This window comes from Moschus berezovskii, chromosome 25 (assembly GCF_049115385.1).
Source record: "Moschus berezovskii isolate FMDL1 chromosome 25, NW_MosBer_1.0, whole genome shotgun sequence".
Lineage (NCBI taxonomy): Eukaryota > Metazoa > Chordata > Mammalia > Artiodactyla > Moschidae > Moschus > Moschus berezovskii.
In genome coordinates, this window is record NC_142484.1 from 49,724,198 (window position 1) to 49,746,620 (window position 22,423).

At 45.1% G+C, this 22,423-nt stretch overlaps 1 pseudogene; it reads right to left on the reverse strand.

Annotated features, from left to right (window-relative positions):
* The window catches only part of LOC148773933 (protocadherin Fat 3-like), a 173,696-nt pseudogene that overhangs the window by 19,579 nt on the left and 131,694 nt on the right, over positions 1-22,423 (reverse strand).

A 22,423-nucleotide genomic window follows, 5' to 3' on the forward strand; every position in this document is an offset into this window, starting at 1 on the left:
ATGTTCAAGCAGGTTTTAGAAAAGGCAGAGGCACCAGAGATCAAATTGCCCACATCCGCTGGATCATGGAGAAAGCAAGGGAGTTCCAGAAAAACATCTATTTCTGCTTCATTGACTATGCCAAAGCCTTTGACTGTGTGGATCACAATAAACTGTGGAACATTCTGAAAGAGATGGGAATCCCAGACCACCTCACCTGCCTCTTGAGAAACCTGTATGCAGGTCAGGAAGCAACAGTTAGAACTGGACATGGAACAACAGACTGGTTCCAAATAGGAAAAGGTGTACGTCAAGGCTGTATATTGTCACCTTGCTTATTTAACTTATATGCAGAGTACATCATGAGGAACGCTGGGCTGGAAGAAGCACAAGCTGGAATCAAGATTGCTGGGAGAAATATCAATAACCTCAGATATGCAGATGACACTACCCTTATGGCAGAAAGTGAAGAGGAACTCAAAAGCCTCTTGATGAAAGTGAAAGAGGACAGTGAAAAAGTTGGCTTGAAGCTCAACATTCAGAAAACAAAGATCATGGCATCTGGTCCCATCACTTCATGGGAAATAGATGGAAAAACAGTGGAAACAGTGTCAGACTTTATTTTTTTGGGCTCCAAAATTACTGCAGATGCTGATTGCAGCCATGAAATTAAAAGACGCTTGCTCCTTGGAAGGAAAGTTATGACCAACCTTGATAGTATATTAAAAAGCAGAGACATTACTTTGCCAACCAAGGTCCGTCTAGTCAAGGCAATGGTTTTTCCCGTGGTCATGTATGGATGTGAGAGTTGGACTGTGAAGAAAGCTGATCGCCGAAGAATCGATGCTTTTGAACTGTGGTGTTGGAGAAGACTCTTGAGAGTCCCTTATACTGCAAGGAGATCCAACCAGTCCATTCTAAAGGAGATCAATCCTGGATGTTCACTGGAGGGACTGATGCTAAAGCTGAAACTGCAATACTTTGGCCACCTCATGCAACGAGTTGACTCACTGGAAAAGACTCTGATGCTGGGAAAGGTTGGGGGCGGGAGGAGAAGGGGACGACGGAGAATGAGATGGCTGGATGGCATCACCGACTCTGTGGACCTGAGTTTGAGTGTACTCCGGGAGTTGTTGATGGACAGGGAGGCCTGGCGTGCTGTAATTCATGGGGTCGCGGAGAGTCGGACACGACTGAGCGACTGAACTGAACTGAATATTTCACTTTCTAGCATGTTCTTTTGTGTCTGCACAAAATTTGACTGCTTTAGGGTTTTGGGTTTTTCTATTAGGATCAATAAAATATTATTAATACTATTACCATGAGGTTTTTCTAAAGTAATCCCCAGAAAGTTAATTCAGTATTTAGAAGAAAGACACCCAGAAAAAAAAAAAAAAAACTTTTCCCCTCATAAGCTTCAAGTCTTAGTCAAATTTATCCACAGTATATTATCTGGGAGCCTGGCTTTTTTGTCCCCCAGTGCTAAATGGGTCAGTGGACTGACCACATACAGGAAACCTGTCCAATTCCTTTAAGCCAGCCATGAAGGGAGGGAGGCCACATAAGTGGATCCGCTGATCACAGAGACATCAACAGGACCCTAGAACTTAACACAGAGCCTCGCACAAGTCAGGCAATTGATTAGAGCTTGACAGACTGAATTAATCTAGACACTTACAAGTTAGGGGCCCAAAACATCACCCAAAGTAGCACAGGTCACCCTGTAACTGAAGATCCTTCTGTGCCCAGCTATTTACAACATCTGGGAACTTGCTGCCTCATGCACGTTGCTTACAGGGGGAAGGTACACACTATTACTTCTACCTTTGAAAGGGAGCTCAGGGTGACCGCAAACTTCTGAGGAACAAAGTTCAATCTTTACACTAAAGCAATTATCACAAAATGCAGGCTGTGTACCTGACATTCAATTTCTGAATGTCCTTTGTCTCCTGGAATTCACTGATTCACATTCTGGCAAATACAGAATTTATTGGGATTCTCAAATGTCAGTCGATCTCAAGTTCAGAACTGCATAGACTTTGGAGGCTTATTATAAACAGAGATGCCTGAATTCTACTCTTGCAGATTCTGAGATTCTGATTTGTAGGTTTGGGTCTTTTTCTTTCTCCAAACTTTTAACTCATAATTTTTCTTTTTTTGGTGGTAAGTTCAGGAATTTGCAAAATACAACTCAATGACCTAGCAGAAGGTTCCTCTGATGTGGACAGAGAATGACTGGGGCAAGTCAACAGATTTTCCTTTCTCCTTAACAAGCAAGAGAGTCTTCTAGAACAAGGGCTCATTTTAATCAGGTTCTCAGGTGGTGCAGAGGCACCTTGGAGTTTGAGAAATACTATATGCAGCACACAAAAACAGAATAGAACTTATTTTTGGGGAGTGTTTCAGGGCAGTTCGGAGACAGAGAGATAAAGCAGCATATCACCGTGGGATCTTGTTAGAAACACAGATTCTGACTTGTTCTCAGATGCTGCATTTTTGACATTTCCAGCGATGCTGCCTCTACTGTTGCTTGGAACCCATTTTGAGTAACAAAGGTTAAGAGCATAGGCTGGGGGCAGGGGGCAGGAGTTCCACAAACCTGCATCAAGTCCTGACTTCCCGACCTTACTAGGTGTGTGACAGCAGGCTGGTTACTTCTTTATCAGAAAAATGAGAGTTGAGGGGAGCAAAGAATAGCACTGATCCATGTACAGGTGTGAGAGCTGGACCATAAAGAAGGCTGAGTGCCAAAGAATTGATCATTTCAAACTGTGGTGCTGGAGAAGACTTTTGAGAGTCCCCTGGACAGTAAGGAGATCAAACCAGTCCATCCTAAAGGAAATCAACCCTGGATATTCATTGGAAGGACTGATGCTGAAGCTAGAATACTTTGGCCACTTGATACAAAGAGCTGACTCACTGGGAAAGACCCTAATGATGGGAAAGATTGAGGGCAGGAGGAGAAGGGGACGGCAGAGGATGAGATGGTTGGATGGCATCACCTACTCAATGGGCATGAGTTTGAGCAAACTCTGGGAGATAGTGAAGGACAGGGAAGCCTGACATGCTGCAGTCTATGGGGTCACAAAGAGTCAGACACACTTAGCGACTGAACAACAAGAGTATTCGGGTGAGAACTGTATCTCAGCGCAGAAGCACTTACAAGGTGCTTACCACAGCGTCAAGGACACAGTAACAAACTGACACGCTAACAAATGGGACTCTATCACTGAAAGTTATCAACTTCTCATTTTAAGATTAAGCTGTAATAGCCTAGGGGGGTGGACAAAGGTGGGAGGTGGGAGAGAGATCTGAGAATGAGGGGACACATGTACACCTGTGGTTAATTCATGCTGATGTATGACAGAAATCAAACCAATATTGGAAAGCAATCATCAATCAGTTAAAAATAGATAAATATTGTTTAAAAAAAGAGTTAAGTTTTCAGTCTCATGAGAGCCACCTGAATGAGTGTTTCTGGCCTGGCAGTCTCGGTTGCCACACTGCTCTGCCAAATTGTAGTTTAGCTGAAACTGTGCTTTCTGGTCGCGGGCTTCAGCCGAGCAGGATGAGACTCCAAGGACTGAGACCTGCATATTCAGACCATGGGTGCTCCCTGGGCTGCTGCCGACCCACTGGGTCTGGAAGCACAGGGGTCACAGTGGGACTAGGCTAGTTCTTTTCCATGGTGTTTGCTATTTCCAGCTCATGTTTATGAAATACATATAATTTTAAGGCTTCACCACGAGAGAGCCTTCCCTCTGTGGTTGATTTCCAGAGTCATAATTACTGTCTTATTACAAGTCAGTGTTCTGGGCTCTGACTCCCCTGGGTTCTCGTGGCTGGCTCGTGGGACAGCCGGACGTATAACACTGGTCAAATCTGCTGACCACGCCGTTCCGAGCTGGCAGACTCAGCAGCCTTGTTAAGGGTTTGAGTGTGTTTGGAAGTGGCTCGAGCAGAATCCTGCTTCTCAAAAAGAAATCTGCTTCATGCTCTGGGTTGCCCACTTTTAAAACTCTGAATGCTGTGAACAAAAGCTTGGTGCTAAGATTGTCACGACTTGAGAGTAGAGGATTACCAGGACAGCCAATGACTAATATCCTCCAGCATCCTCTAAGGTCCAAGAGAATGACTGTAGAAACATATGCGTTGTAGAAGTTTAGAGTGACACATAACTCAGGGTTGCAACAACAGCGAGATGCTCAGATAACTGTGTTATCAGCATTCTACTGTGCAAGGAGTCATTAAAGCACCTTGCTCTACTTTCTCCAGCTCAAATTCCTTCTTTGACTGCTCCTTGCATTCTAGCCTTTGATCTGGGGAAGGAAGACTCTTTCCCTGTGATTAGATACCCTGGTAGCCAGAGGGAATTCTCCCAGGCATGAATATTCTTTCATTAATGACAGTCTCCTTGTTCTTTTTCTTCTTTTTCTTTCTTGTTCTTTTTAAATTGTCACTCACAACTGAGATGATTTCCCCTTATTTTAAATAACCTTATAATTAGCTAAATAGTTCACAGATATGAGTTAAAGGCCAAACTATTGGTTCTGCCTTTTCTTGCTCCTCCCCACACCTCCCTACTATATAGCACCAATTCAGGGCATGCATGCATGCATGCTAAGTCGCTTCAGTTGTGTTCAACTCTGTATGACCCTATGGACAGCAGCCCACCAGGCTTCTCTGTCCATGGGATTCTCTAGGCAAGAATAGTTGAGTGGGTCACCATTTCTTTCTCCTCAATTTAGGGCTGCTGCTGCTAAGTCACTTCAGTCGTGCCCAACTCTGTGCGACCCCACAGACGGCAGCCCACCAGGCTCCGCCATCCCTGGGAATCTCCAGGCAAGAACACTGGAGTGGGTTGCCATTTCCTTTTCCAATGCATGAAAGTGAAAAGGGAAAGTGAAGTCGCTCAGTCGTGTCTGACTCTTAGTGACCCCAAGGACTGCAGTCCATCAGGCTCCTCCATCCATGGGATTTTCCAGGCAAGAGTACTGGAGTGGGGTGCCATCGCCTTCTCCACAATTTAGGGCAGCAGTCCCCAAACTTTTTTGGCACGCAGGGATGGGTTTGGTGGAAGACAAGTTTTACATGGACGAGGGGTGGTTTGGGGATGATTCAAGCACATTACATTGATTGTGCACTTTATTTCTATTACTATTACATCAGCTTCAGCTCAGATGATCAGGCATTTGATCCTGGAGGTTGGGGGCCCCTCATTAAGGGAATTTGCAGATGGGATATTGAGACCCAGCAAAAAGTCCTCTCATGTGAACAGAGAGTGGGGCAAGAAAATGGATTCTCTCTCCTCTTTTCTAGAAGCCAAGACCCCAATCCCAATAGCCAGGCAGCAAATAGGTACCTCCTCAGAAGAGGGCTCTGCGGTCTCCATGGAAGCAAGTCCTCTTGGATTTCCTGGTGAGTTGCCAGGAGTCTGCTGGCCCGGGCTCAGCACTGCTGAGCACAGTACTGCCCTTTCTGGACCAGGCCCAGTGGGGCGGGTCCTGAGATAAGGACCACCGGGTTCTCTCAACTACCTCTCTCATCAGAGGTAGTAGGTTTGGGAGAAGGGAGATGGGGAAAGATACTTTGTTTTAGGAAAACATGAGCTCCCAGTAGAAAGGAAAGACTTGAGCTGATAAAAGAAAGACTTTATTCCCTTGGAAGAAAGAATACCTGACACAGAATCCCAATCCAAGTCCAAGTGTAGGGGGAAGCTGGGGAGCAAGGGACAATGAGGTGTCTGACAGCGGATGCAACCCACAGGCAAAGTTGGGTACTTGGGGAAGGGAAAGCACATTCTTTAGACCATGTGAAAAAATATCAATATGTGGCAGGTCGGTCCTCAGTCCTGAACTTTGGTTAAGCCAAATGAGGTTTTACAAAGGAAAACTGCTGTTTCTGATGGGGGTCATAGATATTTAATGAACATACCTGCACCGAAGACTTAGCTCAGGGATTTTTATGGTAATTAGAGAAGGATGAGCCCTGAAGAATTGTTGCTTTTGAACTGTGGTGTTGGAGAAGACTCTTGAGAGTCCCTTGGACTGAAAGGAGATCCAACCAGTCCATACTAAAGGAGATCAGTCCTGGGTGTTCATTGGAAGAACTGATGCTGAGGCTGAAACTCCAATACATGGGCACCTGATGTGAAGAGCTGACTCATTTGCAAAGACCCTGATGCTGGGAAAGATTGAAGGTGGGAGGAGAAGCGGGTGACAGAGGATGAGATGGTTGGATGGCATCACTGACTCAATTGACATGAGTTTGAGCAAACTCTGGGAGATAGTGAAGGACAGGGAGGCCTGGCATGCTGCAGTCCATGGGCTGGCAAAGAGTCAGACATGACTTAGCAACTGAACAACAACAAAATTAAAATATACACTGAAGAAAAAACAAGCTCCCTTAGTCTTTTCCCTTAACACAATGATTATTATTATTTTCATGCTAACCCGTTGTGGAAGCCCATAGCTTGGCCAGTAAAACAACATCCTGCCACCGTTAAAAGTATGTTACAATTTGTGGCTGTGGACCCAGTATTTGACATGGAGTGGTGTTCTATTTCAACCCAATTTAATTATATGCTCCTTTTATATATCGTGGATAGCTCACACTAGCAGAATTGTTTTGGCTGGTGAAAAACTGGCCATGACTTGTCATAATAGGCTGGTTTATAGAACCACTGAAGTATAGTTACTGCCCATCATTCGCAAATTATGGCACCATAACAACCCTTTATTTACATATACTGCTGAGACAGTCAAAAAAGCAAATGGATTTCTTAAATCGAGACGGCAGAAATCTCCCCCCAGGGCACGTGGCCCTCATTGTGGCAGTAACATATGCAAGCCTGAATAACTTTGGAGTCCGTGTTTCAGCAGCGCATCATTTCATGGGCAGTTCGCAACATTCTAATAATAAAATGGAGTCTAAATTTGGAGTTGGGCTTCACCAACAGTAGATGGTAATGTACACAGCGGAATCTCTATGCGATTTGTGAGGAAGGTTTACATTTTCTAATCACACTCCCACTGAGAGATTCTGCAGAGGGCCTGAAGTGGAATCAGATGGCAAAGCCTTCAGCCAGGAGAGCCTGACCTAGTTTACGTTAACTCAGATCCTGCATCTGAGTAAAGTCAGGGATTCTTTCATCTTCAGACTCCTAGACTGAAAGAGTCTTAGCTTTCCCCTCGTACAACAGAAACCCGCTATAAATCCACACCATCCCTGCCTCCCTTCCCCTTTTTTTGCCTGATCCATTCTGTCCTCTTCATGATCTCTGGGGAAAATTTTACTGGGGTAAAGCATCATTGCTTTCATTGACCGTCTTGATAGTTCATGGAAATTGCCTTCTTGTTCTTTTGGAGTTGCACTAGACTTATTTGTAATAAACACATTTTAAAAGCTTCCTCCAAAATATCTCGTCTACACTTCCATTTCTAGGGTGGCATATTCACCCTCAGGTACCCTTTCAGTTCAGTTCAGTTCAGTCGCTCAGTCGTGTCCTACTCTCTGCGACCCCATGAATCATAGCACGCCAGGCCTCCCTGTCCATCACCAACTCCTGGAGCTCACTCAAACTCATGTCCACAGAGTCGGTGATGCCATCCCTTCAGCCTCTAGTAAAGCCCCATGTCTGCCTGTGAAAGGGTAGTGCATGGTCATTACACCTCTGATTGTTACCAGTCTTTCTGCAGAGACATGCAAGTGGTCCAAAGGGGGCACATACTTCAAAGGGCATCCTGTTCCTCCGGGCTGCTGAGACCTGGGAAGGTGTGGAGAGGGCGGGGAGAGGGCACTGGACAGCACCTTCCAGGGCACTGCAGCTGGCCCTCTGCAGCCTTGGGATTCTGCAAAGCGACTGGCTCCTGTAATTGCCAACTGCCATCAGGGGGTTAAACGAGGCTGAGCCAGCATGGAATCCACCCCTCTGGGAGAGCACTCGGGTTGGTGATGCTTGAGAGAGCGGTCCGGCAGGTCTGCCTCCCACCCCCCGTCACCCCCTATCCCTCCCGCCCCGCCCCATCCCCGCTCCCCCGGCAGGGACCCAGAGCGCTCACCTCCGGAGGCCAGGCCGGCGCAACTGCCTCCGTGCTGGCAGGGCCCGTGCTCGCAGGCGTCGGGGTAGAGCACGCAGCCCAGCTTCAGCTCGGTCAGGCCCACCACCTCGGCGAAGCTGCTGCGCTTGTTCTGCAGCGGCAGCTCGTTGTTATTCAGCACCACCGAGTCCAGGCAGCCCTGGAAGCCGCTCAGCACCTGCGTGACCCGTGCATCAGTCAGGCTGCGGATGCTGTCCGCCTGCACCAGGGCACCGAAGTAGATGGCACTCTCGGTGCCCAGCGTCTGGAAATAGAGGGGCGCCCGGCGGCGCTCCACGTAGCTGTCGTCCAGGGCCAGGCTGGTGAAGTTGCGGTTGAGCTCCAGGAAGACCGAGTGCCAGCTCCCGTCGTTAACTGCACGGCCCGAGATGCCCAGGATGCCGGGGCCGCTACCACAGTCCAGCTGAAACCACAGCCTGCCGTCCACGATCTGCGTGGGAACCAACATCCGGGCATTTTTCAATGTGCATCTGGCCATGCACTCCTGGGCACCCCGTTCCCAACCAGCCTAGGCTTTTAATCCACTCACAAATCTGCTATGGTTTGACTTTTAATAATCACGCTTTCTCATTATATGCCATGCAGATGCATACCTGAGATTTCACAAATTGCCTTGTAATTAGCAATAGGAGCGCAGGTTCAGAAATCCACACTAATATTTCAGAGTGTTCCTATTGTGTTCATCTTCATCCTTTAAAACTTCACTGCAGTTTTCTGTTTAGGGGGGTCATTTATTCTGTGCGCCCTTCCAAACTATGACCAGTACAAACTATCACCAGAGTGATCTGTGAACTCATTAATATTCATTTACAAATATTCATTGAACATCTACTGTGTGCCAAGCAGTGTGGCAGGGCCTGTGAGGACCACTGAGGAGAGTTGTTGCTTCTGTCCTCCCGGGGCTTCTGTTTGAGCGGCGGGCACGCCATGAATCAAATAAGCCTAGAAACACATGTATATGCCCCAAGAAAGTCTGCGCAACTGTTCTGTAGGGAGAGAAGGAGGCCACGTGGATTTCTTACTTCCCAGCTTCATGCATGTGTAAGGTTTAAAAACTCTCTTATTAAATACTAGCCATCTGCTCACAACAGTTTTTCAGGGTTGCTGTTCATCATTTAGGTTACGATTATCTTATGAAGTCCTCAGGGCTTGGCCTGTTGTTAGGAGCATATGTATATTCACTGCTACATTTAAAATGGATACCAACAAGGACCTGTGCACAGCACAGGGAACTCCGCTCAATGTTATGTGGCAGCCTGGATGGGAAGGGGGTTCGGGGGAGACTGTATGGCTGAGTCTCTTCCCTGTTCACCTGAAACTATAACAACACTGTTAATCAGCTATATCCCAATACAAAATAAAAAATTTAAGAAAAAAAGAACGGATGAGTATTTCATGACCTTGGGAACTCCAGAAGGATCTGGCTAACTGTGCACACCTTTCAGATACTCCCAGCCCCTGGTCTGGGGTCAGCTACAGAGAGCTGCCTGCTGTTTTGTTGCCCTGGTGAGGGAAGGCACCCAGGTCTCCCCTGCCCCTAGCAGGCTAACTCCAAAAGGACAGCAAACTCAGGGACATGTGCTACCGGAGGATGCTAGCGGGATGAATGCTGCTGGGCAGGTCCTCGTCCTCCAGGGAGAGCCAGGATCAGCTGCTGTGGAGGAGACAGGCTGGCCTTTCCTCTGTCACCACCCTCATGTGCATTTCTCAGAGATGCGAGATGGTGGGAGGGTCCAGGGAATGAAGGCTAGAGCACTGTCTTGTCAGCAAGTCAGTGCTGGGCCATGAAGGGATTCACGGCCAGAAAGCATGAAACAGAAGCTATGGTTCTGTCCTTTGTGAACCAGCAGAAAACCCTGTGAAGGCCAGCCTCTGAGTCAGGCTAGGGCAGCCAGCCTTCACCTAGGATCTGCTGACAGGTGCAGTCTGGTGCCAGGACCTGGGTAGAAAGCAGGAGCTTGTAGAGAGAGAGACGGAAATGGATGGAGGGGAAGGCATGGGGGCTCTCAGGGCACTGGTGCCAGGGAGGTACCAGTGTCAAAGAAATAAACTGAATCCATCTTTCCAAGATGCATTTGGCTCCTGACAGACCTGTTAGGGATGGGAACACCACCCGCTCACCCTCACAAATGAGATACTTTTCTATGCCTCAGCATATTTTGCAGATAACTAATTCCTAGGGACTCCCACTTCTGCCACTGAGACTCCATGAGTTCACTGGCACCCTCTCTCCCTACGTATAAGGTTTATGCCACATAAACATGTGTGGATGAAATGCAGGGGGCTCTGTGAACCAGGTAGAGCCGTGGGGATTCAGGAATGAGAAATCAAAGTCCAGCTTTGCGTGTACCATACAGCTTCCCTAGAGAGGACTGGCTTGCGTCTGGGTTTGAAAATGGAGAGTCTTAGTGTTTCAGTTGTGTCTGACTCTTTGCGACCCCGTGCACTACAGCCTGCCAGGCTCCTCTATCCATGGTATTCTCCAGGCCAGAATACTGCAGTGGGCTGCCATTCCCCTCACTGGGGATCTTCCCAACCCAGGGATTAAACCTAAGTCTCCTACACTGTAGGCAGATTCTTTACTGTCTGAGCCACCAGGGAAGCTCTGGGTTTAAGGCCCCTTATAGAGAAAGCAAAGAGAACTGCCGTGGCTTATTTTACAAGGAGAATGAGTCCACTACAGAATTGTCAGCCACCTTGTACACGGTACATACATCCTGTGCTTGGTAATACAAATATATGCAGGCAAAAAGACTGGAGACAAATTTTTATTTTCAGAGATCATTCATGTGTAATCTATGCTGTTGTTTTTGTCATTTTTTGTTGTTGTTGTTCAACAAAATGTACTGAATGAATATTGTAAATCATGCCAGAATACTTGCTCAGTGACAATTCCTGGATAATATCCATATTTTTATTTCAATGTCAGTAATAAAACAATCAAATGTGACTTTGGGGACTACCTGCCTCTGGCACAGTCCATCTGTTGTAGTGTTCAGTGGCTGTAGAGTCTACAGGGGTCCCCAGTCTATCAAGGAAAATCTTGGGGTGAGGGTGCAATTCATCTAAGGCTTTGTAAAAGGATGTATTTAATTAACATATTACTTGGTCCATTCCCCTCCCTAACCCTAACCTACATCTCTTGGGATAATAATCAAGTTATAAATTCATCCAGGAGAACTGATGCGGCTCTGATGTAGTCACATACACAGATGTTCTATCACGAAGGAAGATAAAATTATCCCATGGTAATACAGTGTATGGTTAAGCTTTCTGTATTGTTTTTCCTGTTGAAAAAAATAACAGCAACTACACAGCTGAGTGAATAGAAAGCCAGACACCTGCATGACCCCCAGCTTTTGAAAACAAAAGTGACTCATTCCTTCTAAATTCTAAGAGTTTGGAGTTATAAGCCTTGTCTAGATGACAAACTAGAATGCTGATACCAAAAGCTACCTTGTAAAAAGTCAATATCTGTCTATTTTACAAGTATATTATGCCAGGAGGAGGAGAGAAAGCTTTCATATCTGAGTCCTCTCTCCTTGGAAAATTATACTCTGATCATATTTAGTTTTTCTGTCTTCAGAATGGGGTTTATCCAGTTTTAGAGAATCTCTCTTTTAAGAGGACAAAGCTTCTTCAAAACAGAGGGCAAGCTAGTTTAATAGAAACTGAGGTGTACGTGAAACTGTAAGAAAAGTCTACAGCAAGGATCTGAAATGGTGTGTGTTTTTGGGGTGGAAAAGTGGAGATAGGTACGCAATGTGTTCAATTAAAGCATAATGTCACAAAAGGTGCAGGTATTCAGGGTTGTCTGAAATCAGCAATGTGCTTTAACCTGGATCTTCAGTGGCTTGGGGTTAGGGAGACAAATTATCAGAGCTATAAGTCACCTTGTAAGAAAGCAGGATTTTGAATAAGAAAGTATGAATTACAGTGCAAAGTCTGACTGCTTCAGACTGTTGGTGTGCAGCTCTGGAAGTGCACATCATCATATACTTGTAAGAAGCTTACAAATACTCTTTGAAAGGGAATGTTTAGAAAACCTATTTTTAAGACGGCCATTAATAGCTATCTGGCATACAGTAGGATGGACACAATAAAGGTAAGGACCTAGTAGAGGCAGAAGAGATTAAAAAGAGGTGGCAAGAATACACAGAACTGCACAAAAAGGTCTTAATGACATGGATAACCATGATGGTGTGATCACTCACCTAGAGCCAGACATCCTGGAATGCGAAGTCAAGTGTGCCTTCGAAAGCATCACTATGAACAAAGCCAGTGGAGGTGACGGAATTCCAGCTAGGCTATTTCAAATCCTAAAAGATGATGCTGTTCAAGTGCTGTACTCAATATGCCAGCAAATTTGGGAAACTCAGCAGTGCCCAGAGGACTGGAAAATGTCAGTTTTCATTCCAATCCCAAAGAAGGGCGGTTCCAAAGAATGTTCAAAGTACTGAACAATTGCACTCATTTCGCATGCTAGTTGGTTATGCTCAAAATCCTTCAAGCTACAGGAACTGAGAATTTCCAGATGTACAAGCTGGGTTTAGAAAAGGGAGAGGAGCCAAGGATCAAATTGTCAACATTCATTGGATGACAAAGAAAGCAAGGGAGTTCCAGAAAAACATCTGCTTCATTGACTATGCAAAAGCCTTTGACTATGTGGATCACAACAAACTGTGGGAAATTCTTAAAGAGATGGGAATACCAGACCACCTTACCTGTCTCCTGAGAAGCTTGTATGCAGGTCAAGAAGCAACTGTTAGAACCTTATGTGGAACAACAGACTGGTTCAAAATTGTCACCCTGTTATAGACAGAGTACATCATGTGAAATGCCAGCCTGGATGAAGCACAAGCTGGAATCAAAATTGCTGGGAGAAATATCAACAACCGCAGATATGCAGGTGATACTACTTTAGTGGCAGAAAGCAAAGAGGAACTAAAGAGCCTCTTGATGAAAGTGAAAGAGGAGAGTGAAAAAGTTGGCTTAAAATTCAACATTCAAAAAATAAGATCATGGCATCTGGTCCCATCACTTCATGGCAAATAGAAGTGGAAAAAGTGGAAACACTGACAGATTTTATTTTCTTGAGCTCCAAGGCTCCAAAATCACTGTGGACAGTGACATCAGCCATGAGCTTAGAAGACACTTGCTCCCTGGAAGAAAAGCTATAAAACCTAGACAGAGTATTAAAAGGCAGAGACATCACTTTGCTGACAAACATCCATATAGTCAAAGCTATGGTTTTTCCAGTGGTCATGAATGGATGTGAGAGTTGGACCATAAAGAAGGTTGCTGCTGCTGCTGCTAAGTTGCTTTAGTCGTGTCCAACTCTGTGACCCCATAGATGGCAGCCCACCAGGCTCCGCCATCCCTGGGATTCTCTAGGCAAGAACACTGGAGTGGGTTGCCATTTCCTTCCCCAGTGCATGAAAGTGAAAAGTGAAAGTGAAGTTGCTCAGTCATGTCTGACTCGTAGTGACTCCATGGACTACAGCCTACCAGGCTCCTCCATCCATGGGATTTTCCAGGCAAGAGTACAGGAGTGGGGTGCCATTGCCTTCTCCGTAAAGAAGGTTGCGTGCCAAAGAATTGATGCTTTCGAATTGTTTTGCCTGAGAAGACTCTTGAGAGTCCCTTGGACAGCAAGGAGATTACAGCAGTCAATCCTAAAGGATATCAACCCTGAATATTCATTGGAAGGACTGATGCTGAAGCTGAAGCTCCAATACTTTGCAAACATCTGACTCACTGGAAAAGACCCCGATGCTGGGAAAGACTGAAAACAAAAGAAGAAGAGGGCGACAGAGGATGGGATGGTTCTATAGCATCACTGACTCAATGGACATGAATTTGAGCAAACTCCAGGAGATGGTGAAGGACAGGGAAGCCTGGCGTGCTTCAGTCCATGGAGTTGCAAAGAGCTGGACATCACTTAGTGACTGAGCAACAACAACATACAGTAGATGCTCAAAAAATATAGTTTTAATAAATACACAATGAATAAATCTCAGTCCTCTGAATCTCTTCTTTTGATAAACAGTCATACTCCTGACCTGCCTGCCACTGCCAGAGTCCAGGTCCACTATTGACTAGTTTAGGTAAGTCATTGATGCTCTCTGAACCTCAGTTTTCTTAGAGGTGAAAAAGTAGGCACTCACATGTGTACACGAGAGTGAGAATAAAAATACACAGAAGCTGCTGTAAAGCACAGGGATTTTGCCTGGTGCTCTGTAATGACCTAGAGGAATGGGGGATGGGAGGGAGGTTCAAGAGTGAGGATATAGATATACATACGCTATTCACGTTGTACAGCAGAGCTAACACTACATTATAAAGCACTTGTCTGGGCTTCCCTGGTGGCTCAGATGGTAAAGAATCTTCCTGCAGTGCAGAAGATTCATGTTCGATCCCTGGGTAGGGAAGATCCCCTGGAGAAGGAAATGGTAACCCACTCCAGTATTCTTGCCTGGAGAATTCCATGGACAGAGGAGCCTGGTGGGCTACAGTTCACAGGATTGCAAAAAGTCAGACATGACTGAGTGAAAAGCAGTTAAACTGGGCTCCCCAGGTGGTGCTGGTGGTAAAGAACCTGCCTGCCAACGCAGGAGACTTAAGAGACTCAGGTTGGATTCCTGGGTTAGGAAGATCCTTTGGAGAAGGAAATGGCAACCCACTCCAGTATTCTTGCCTGGACAATCCCATGGATAGAGGAGCCTGGCTACAGTCCACAGGGTCGCAGAGTCAGACATGATGGAAGCAACTTAGCACACACACTAACGAGCAAGTACTTCTTGTACTTTTGCTATAATATTGGACCTGAAAGACTAACATAGGGAAAAATATTACTTGTGTCTCGGGAATCTCTCCTAGTGATCCAGCATGTTTCTTTTATAGGTTTGAGGAGAGCCACGGAACCTATCCCACCATTGTCATCATGACTTTGGCTGCCAGGAAATTCAGAGCTATGGTCTGTGTTCAACGTATCCCTGGTCTAGATTTTTCAATGTTCTGTCCATCCCTATTTTACTAGTTAAGTCTTAGCCTTTTGTTTTTTATCTTTTTAAAAGTTCAAGTATAATTAACTTAATATATTAGTTTCAGGTGTGCCACATAGTGAATCAATATTTCTATACATTACAGAATTATCATCAGTGTTGAGTCTAGCTACCATCTGTCGTGGTACAAAGTTATTACAGTATTATTGACCACATTCCCTATGCCGTACATTACATCCTCACAGCTTATTTATAACTTGAAGTCTGTCTCTCCGGATCCCCTTCCCCTAATTCACCTATCCCTGTTTTCATCTTAATGGTGCTTTGATTTTATCACTTTTGAGTTTTTAGAGTGAGCCTGGAATCTCTTTTGGAAGAGACAAAGTATCAATCGTAAACAGAAGGATGGGCACCTCCTTGTCCATGAGAATGTTCATTTCCTGAGGTCTCCATGCAATTCTTCAATGTCTTTGAGGAGTACCCTCTACCTTGCAGATCATCATAAGTACTTTTTAGAGCATGTGCTTTATCTGGGAAAATACAAACAACCAAGAGGTGCGATTTAAACAAAGCACTGCAGCGTAGGCATTGAACCAAAGTACAAGGCACACACTGAACCTAGAGCCGATGAAATTAAATCTTGCATGAGGCTGAAAATGTTGAGCAAACAGATTCAAATCCCCTAAGTGGATATTCGTGGCGACTGCATGGGAGTATCCGCAGTAGTTTAGTACAGCTGTGTCCTGCTTTGGGCAAAGCCAATATATGAAAAGCAAACTTACCCAACAGACAGATTGGGGCGGAGGTGATTATTCACATCACAAAGGGATTGATGGAAGGGTTCCTTCAAATAGAAACCGTCCCTGGTTTATTAGAATTCCATTTATAGAGATTCAATTTACACAACTCTCAGAAACACGCTTGTTTCATGAAATACAATATACCTTAGGAGCTAGAGCCGCATAAAACCCATCCCTAGGGTTCTGCACATTTTAGACGTTTGCAGTGAAGTGTCAAATGACATGTTCCATTTTAGGATCAAGCCATTCATATCCCATATTTTTGCTCTCTCTCAAATTTAACGCTATTTAAAAGAATTGCTAATAGAAAGTATTTGCTTCCTAAGGATGTTCAGCAGCTGTCCTGTTACAGCTGGAAGGAGACAGAGGGAAGGTCAGTGACACCCAGGTAGGGCCCCTGGCAGCTGCGACCTGTACATGAGCAGAGTGCCTTCCCAGTAATCATACAACCCTGCCTCTCAGGGCTGTTTAGGATGGAGGGGACACATGTCTACTTATGTCGATGTATGGCAGAAACCATCGCAATATTGTAAAGTAACTATCCTCCCATTAAAATGAATAAATAAATTTACAAAATAAAATTAAATAAAAGAAAGTGAGCTAAGGATGCTAGGCAGCTTGCTTCAGTAGCCAGGAGGTTAAGAATACAGGACTTAGCTTTTTGAATTTATCGTCTTCCATCATGAAGATCTGATTTGAATTCACTGGTTTCTAAAACTGTGTATCCTGAGTGTCTCTCTCTCTTCGGGAGGGGCCATCGCATCTCCTCTTCTACATGCTTTACCCCCTCCAGGATTAAAGCCTGAGCCATCTAATCAACGAGGGTGTGATCTAACCAAGAGCCAAAGCACAGGCGCTAACACGGCCCACCACCGTCCCCGTTGAGCCGAGTGATAGAGCAGCAGGAAGGAGAAAACCACCTGCCATCTCCCCATGGATGAGCGGGTACTGTTGGACAGATGCCACCCACTTCTGAGTGCACGTCCAGAGGAAAACAGTGTTCCATTAAACATGGCTCCCTCCTAGGCCCTCTTCCCCTCCCATCCGGAAGGCTGAGTCTTGTCTACAGAAGCCCACGTGATTTTGGATGCAATGAGTTGTAGTAACAACACTGAAAGCTGGGGACAGCATGGGGATGGAAAGCGTGGTGTCAGCGAGACTGGAGGAGGGGCCAGGCTTGGCACACTGTAGCTGCACAACCTTGTTAGTAATCCAACCTCTCTCAACCTCTCATGTCCAACTCTTCGTGACCCCATGGACTGTAGCCCGCCAGGCTCCTCTGTCCAGGGATTTCCCAGGCAAGAAGACTGGAGTGGGTTGCCAGGCCCTCCTGCAGGGGATCTTCCCGACCCTGGGATTGAACTTGGGTCTCTTGTGTCTCCATATGGGATCACAGGTGGCACTAGTGGTGAAGTACCTGCCTGCCAATGCAGGAGACGCAAGAGACTCGGGTTCAATCCCTGGGTCAGGACGATCCCCTAGAAGTGGCAACCCACTCCAGTGTTCTTGCCTGGAGAATCCCACGGACAGAGGAGCCTGGCGGGCTATACAGTCTATGGGGTTGCAAAGAATTGTACATGACTGAGTGTGTGTGTGTATATATATATATATATAAGTCACATATATTATATTAACTTCATAACACAAACCAAATGAGGCATGGAAAACTGTTAGTATTATTGCTGCTGTTATTTTTATGAAGGCATCAGAGGCTCTGATGTGAATACAAATGCCAGACTTGCTCTAAAGGAAATCTAGTGCCTTTGGAGAGTTTCTGAGGCTGGGAATGATTTAAAAATTAGGCTACTTGGGCCAGAAGAGGGCATATGAAATCTTCTATACCCCAGATCTCCAATGTCCTTCTGGGGCAAGAATAGAAGTGACCTTCAAGGGTCACTGGGGATAGACCCATGTGGTATAAGAGGATACAGTCAGCCTTTTGAAAGGACCACCCCTGCCGTGGAATTGATTAGGAAATACTCTGATGAACTGTTGAGTGATTGCAGCTCATAAGAGGCCGGCCCTTGAACCCACTCTAGAGAGAGGTACCCCAGTCTCCAAAGAGGCAATTCTGAAGCTGAATGTACAAAAAGAAATGGGGTATTGGCACACTTCCCAGTTTGGCTGCTGCTCCCTTGGCCCTAAACTCAGGTTCAGGTTTCTGAACTTAAAAGACAAAATGATTTCAGACTCCAATCCAAGAGCCAAAATACTAACATGAGAACTGACTGCAGGAAAAGATAACCCATTTTAATTACCTTCAGTATGATGCAGGGGTTTGCTCTGGTATACATTATAATCCCGTTGCTTTGTAGGGTCCGCAGACGCAGGGCCAGTTTAAAGTCTTCTTCTTTGCTGTTTTCAGAAAGCCGGTATTTGATGTAACTGTTTCCGGCAAAGCTGAGAGAAGTGTGCCCTGAAAAGACCATGATGAGGAGACATAGATACTTTGAACATCCAGAAACCAGAAGGGACCCATGGGATCACCGAACAACTACCAATCAAGTTGATTAAAGACTGTGGGAAGTTGGTTAAGGCACTGAGGACAAACAATGTTGGACTAAAAACTGGTTCTCCATTTTGGGTCACATTCCAATTTCAAAGTAAAAAAAAAAATTATTTAACTAGTCAGATGCCCCAAATCTGAGTTCTCTCATGTCAAGGGCAACTTGGTATGTTCTCTAACCTGAATTTTCCTGGAGTCACTAAACTTCCAATTCCTGCTTTCTAAAATTAGCATTTGTAAAAAAATATTCCTTCATGCCCACCCACACCACTTAGACACTAGAAAACTTTCACTTCCATGAAACAAGGGAAAGATAAACCATTTTCAAAGAATATCCACATTTCCGCTGAACAGCACACTTAGGGCATTTGCACAAATGTTGAAAACGGCAATGATACAAAGGAAGTTCAAGTTTTGTGCAGTCACAGCTCTACTTTGACCATGAATTTCAGGCTCTCCTGCCTAGAATGTTTAGTAGCTACCCATATCGCCCAAATCTGAGTTCGTTCTCTCTTTTTCTTTCTTTACTGCCTTCTACTTTATGTTTTAAGAAGCAGAGTGATGGCTGAAAAGCTGTCTCACTGGAGTGAAAGTGTGGAAATACACCAAAATGGATGATAATCATGGACAATGGAGAATTTTCCATATAGAAAGGAGGAGGGAGATGGGCAAAAAGGGACATCTGAAGTTAGAAGTACCCTACTGTCACCCTGCAGACCCACCTGCAGTGCATACAGCAGGCGTTTTGTGGGTGGGGCAGCATAAGTATCTTAGAGCCTTCAGTTCAGTTCAGTTCAGTCGCTCAGTCGTGTCCGACTCTTTGCAACCCCATGAATCACAGCACGCCAGGCCTCTCTGTCCATCACCAATTCCTGGAGTTCACTCAAACCCATGTCCATTGAGTTGGTGATGCCATCGAGCCATCTCATTCTCTGTCGTTCCCTTCTCCTCCTGCCCCCAATCCCTCCTAAAGATTTCAAAAGCAAGTATGTGGATTCAGGGACAGCTCTGTTCTTGAAGTCAACTCTGAAAGAGCTTTGGCTTCCATTTTTAAGAATGGTGCTTGTCTTTGCAAAGCCTGAATTTTTAGAACCCAGTGCTTTGCAAGTGCCTTGCACATACTAGATATAATAATTTTTTATTCCCATTGTAATTGCTATTACAATCATCACTCAATAAATTTTTCTTGGATTCTAAAACCAGTATCAGTATGCTTATATCTGCACTACATCCTCTACTAAAAAGGGTTCTACTGGTAACAAAAGTGAACATTACTCTTTTTAGAGGAAAGAAATGGTAGAACATATATGAGTCAAGAGAAGTACTGAAATTGAGTGATGATTGGAAATGGAGGATCATCTGGATTGGAATGACAGAAATATTGATTTTTTCTTTTCTTTAAGACACAGAGGTGATCACCTCGCCTTTCAGGAACATGAAGTTAGTTGTACATTTGCAGTGGGGAGTCTTACCTGGTCTAGGCTGGGCTTACCCTACAAAGGTCAACTGAACTGGCTCAGCTTTACTTGCTGTTGAGAGGTATGGGTCAGAACATGAAAGGCCATGCCACAGATACTCCAACTCCTCTGCCTAACCAACAGCCTTTTATTTATTTTCTATAATTTCACAGTCTTAGCATCCACATGACACAACTGAAACACAGGTTATGGTCTCCCATTATATAAGGAACCCAGAGGCATTGCATGTTTCCTGAGCATAGGCTGCAGCTGCAACAAATTCCAAGTATTTGAGGGGGATGCTAGCTGGGGTTCATTCTGAAGGAAAATGTTACATGCAGACAGAATGTCTTCTGGAAGGGCTAGAGCAGTGTAATTTACTCAAGGGCAAGGGCCTCCAGAATATGAATTTAGACCCTCATCATCCCACTGCACTCTGCACCTGAGCACTCTCCGAGCTTTCCCGGTGGACACTGGCAGAGGAACGGTCTCCTGCTGGCTTCGTAACCAACACACTGCATATCCCCTGGACACGGCTTCTCCACGCAAGGATCGTTGGCCCCTGGGCACAGTCCTCCTGTGACAGAGGGGAACACACATGGTCAGTAGAAAGGAAATCACTCTACACTCTGTAAAGTCCAGGAAGCACAGGATGGTTTGAGAGCTGGGCTTGATGGGCTCTGAGCTGAGAGACAAAGTGCTGCCCAGAAGCAGGAAGGCCTGAGTGGGCTCCACCTGGTGCGGGTGCCCAGTGGGGCTCTCTGCGTCTCCCACAGCTCACAGCCAGACTGTGGTAGGATGAGGGCAAAGAGTCAGTGGAGCTCCTCTTTTTAGGCTAAATCAAATATCAGATATACTAAGGTTGTGAAGTTACTGCTTGTAACTTCAGCTGAGAAAGATCATGTGACACAGGCTCTGGCAGTCTTTACTGGCTGGGGCTCCTGCATGTTGTTGTGTTTAGTTGCTAATTGGGTCTGATGCTTTTGCCACCCCATGGACTGTAGCCCACCAGACTCCTCTGTCCGTGGGATTTTTCAGGCAAGAATACTGGAGTGGGTTGCCATTTCCTACTCCAGGTATCTTCCAGACCCTTGGATTGAACCCACAACTCCTGTGTTGGCAGATGAATTCTCTACCACTGAGCCACTAGGGAGGTCCTGGGGCTTGTGCATATTGGGGGCCACTTGAATGCACCACTTGTGTTTAGATTTCTTCTATAACTCCAAGAGATATTAGCTGTTGCTTTCAGAGGGAGGAAAAAAAGACTTTTATAAAGAAAAGTGACTCATTCTAAATCATGCAAGCACAACTCCCATTGTTTCTGAATCCCTTCTGCTCCCTGCTATTGTATTGACTGGCTGTAAATGTGCCCCATTGGCTATCAAACATGGTAGAATGATCCTTGGCAAAGGAAGACTTCTTTTTCACCTGTTAGATGTTCACAGCACACTGAGATGAAAGGTTAATTCCTCAGAAACGAAATTCTGGAAAGCAGATTAGCTGATTAAAGTAGAATGCAGGACCCAAGGGAGATTTTCAGAACTGTGAGGACGGCAAACACGGGTTCCCTGAAGGAAATGCACTTCCCAAATGTCTTGGGTATTTCAAATGCAATTAGGTGAGAGTGTAAGTGGTAAAATACTGTAGAAAAGAAGACACAAATTGAAAGCAACCTACAGCTGGGTTAGGCAGTGGCCGAAAGAAGCCCCTCTTCTCTGTGGACCGAGAACACGCTGGACCTTAGCAGAACCTTTCCTCAGCAAGATCTGGTCCATTATCATCTTCCTTTCTAGTCCAACTCTTTCTTCCTCATTAAGCATATTGTTCCATTATACAGTCATTTCTTTGTCCAGGAGAAAGTGTACACTTAATGCCCATAACAGATTAACATTTTAGGAACTTTAATCCTGGAGGGGAGTGATGTAAGAAGCACCAGCAGACTCAGAATTCATAAATCCTGTTTTCCACCAGTTGAGAGCTCAGCCATAAAAGATACTCCTGGCAAGGATCCAGCTTACAAAGTCTTAGAAGATGAAGGGATTTTTAACTGAAAATTTGAAGTGATCTTCACAAATGGTTCTGAAAGACCTAAGTGCCCTGAAATATATCTTCCTCTGTTCGTTCCAAAAAAATCTTTATTCCTGCTGCGTTTTTATAAATATTTATGGAATTTAAGACAGGTGTTCAACCACCTTATGATCTGTTTCAAGGCACTTTTGATAAGCAGTTTTGGAATTTTTGATGCATTCACCCAACAAGAAAAAAATTTTCAGGCCAATGAGGTGATAGGCCTGGGCATATAAAGATGAAAACAAAAATTATCCCATCTCTTCCTCCCCCTAGGAAACAACACACAAACACATGGTTAGAATACAGTAAGGTAACTGCTTTGCTAGGGATTTGTGAGCACAAGGGAAGCCCTAGAGAAGGAATAACTATGCTTCCTGGGAGAATGTCAAAAGTCTTTATAAAGGAAGAAAGCATTTTAAACTCAGGTTTGAAGGATGAGATCTTTTGAGTAGTAAGGGTCTGTGCTTCTTGGGAATGAATCAACCATGCATGCATGTGTGCTAAGTCA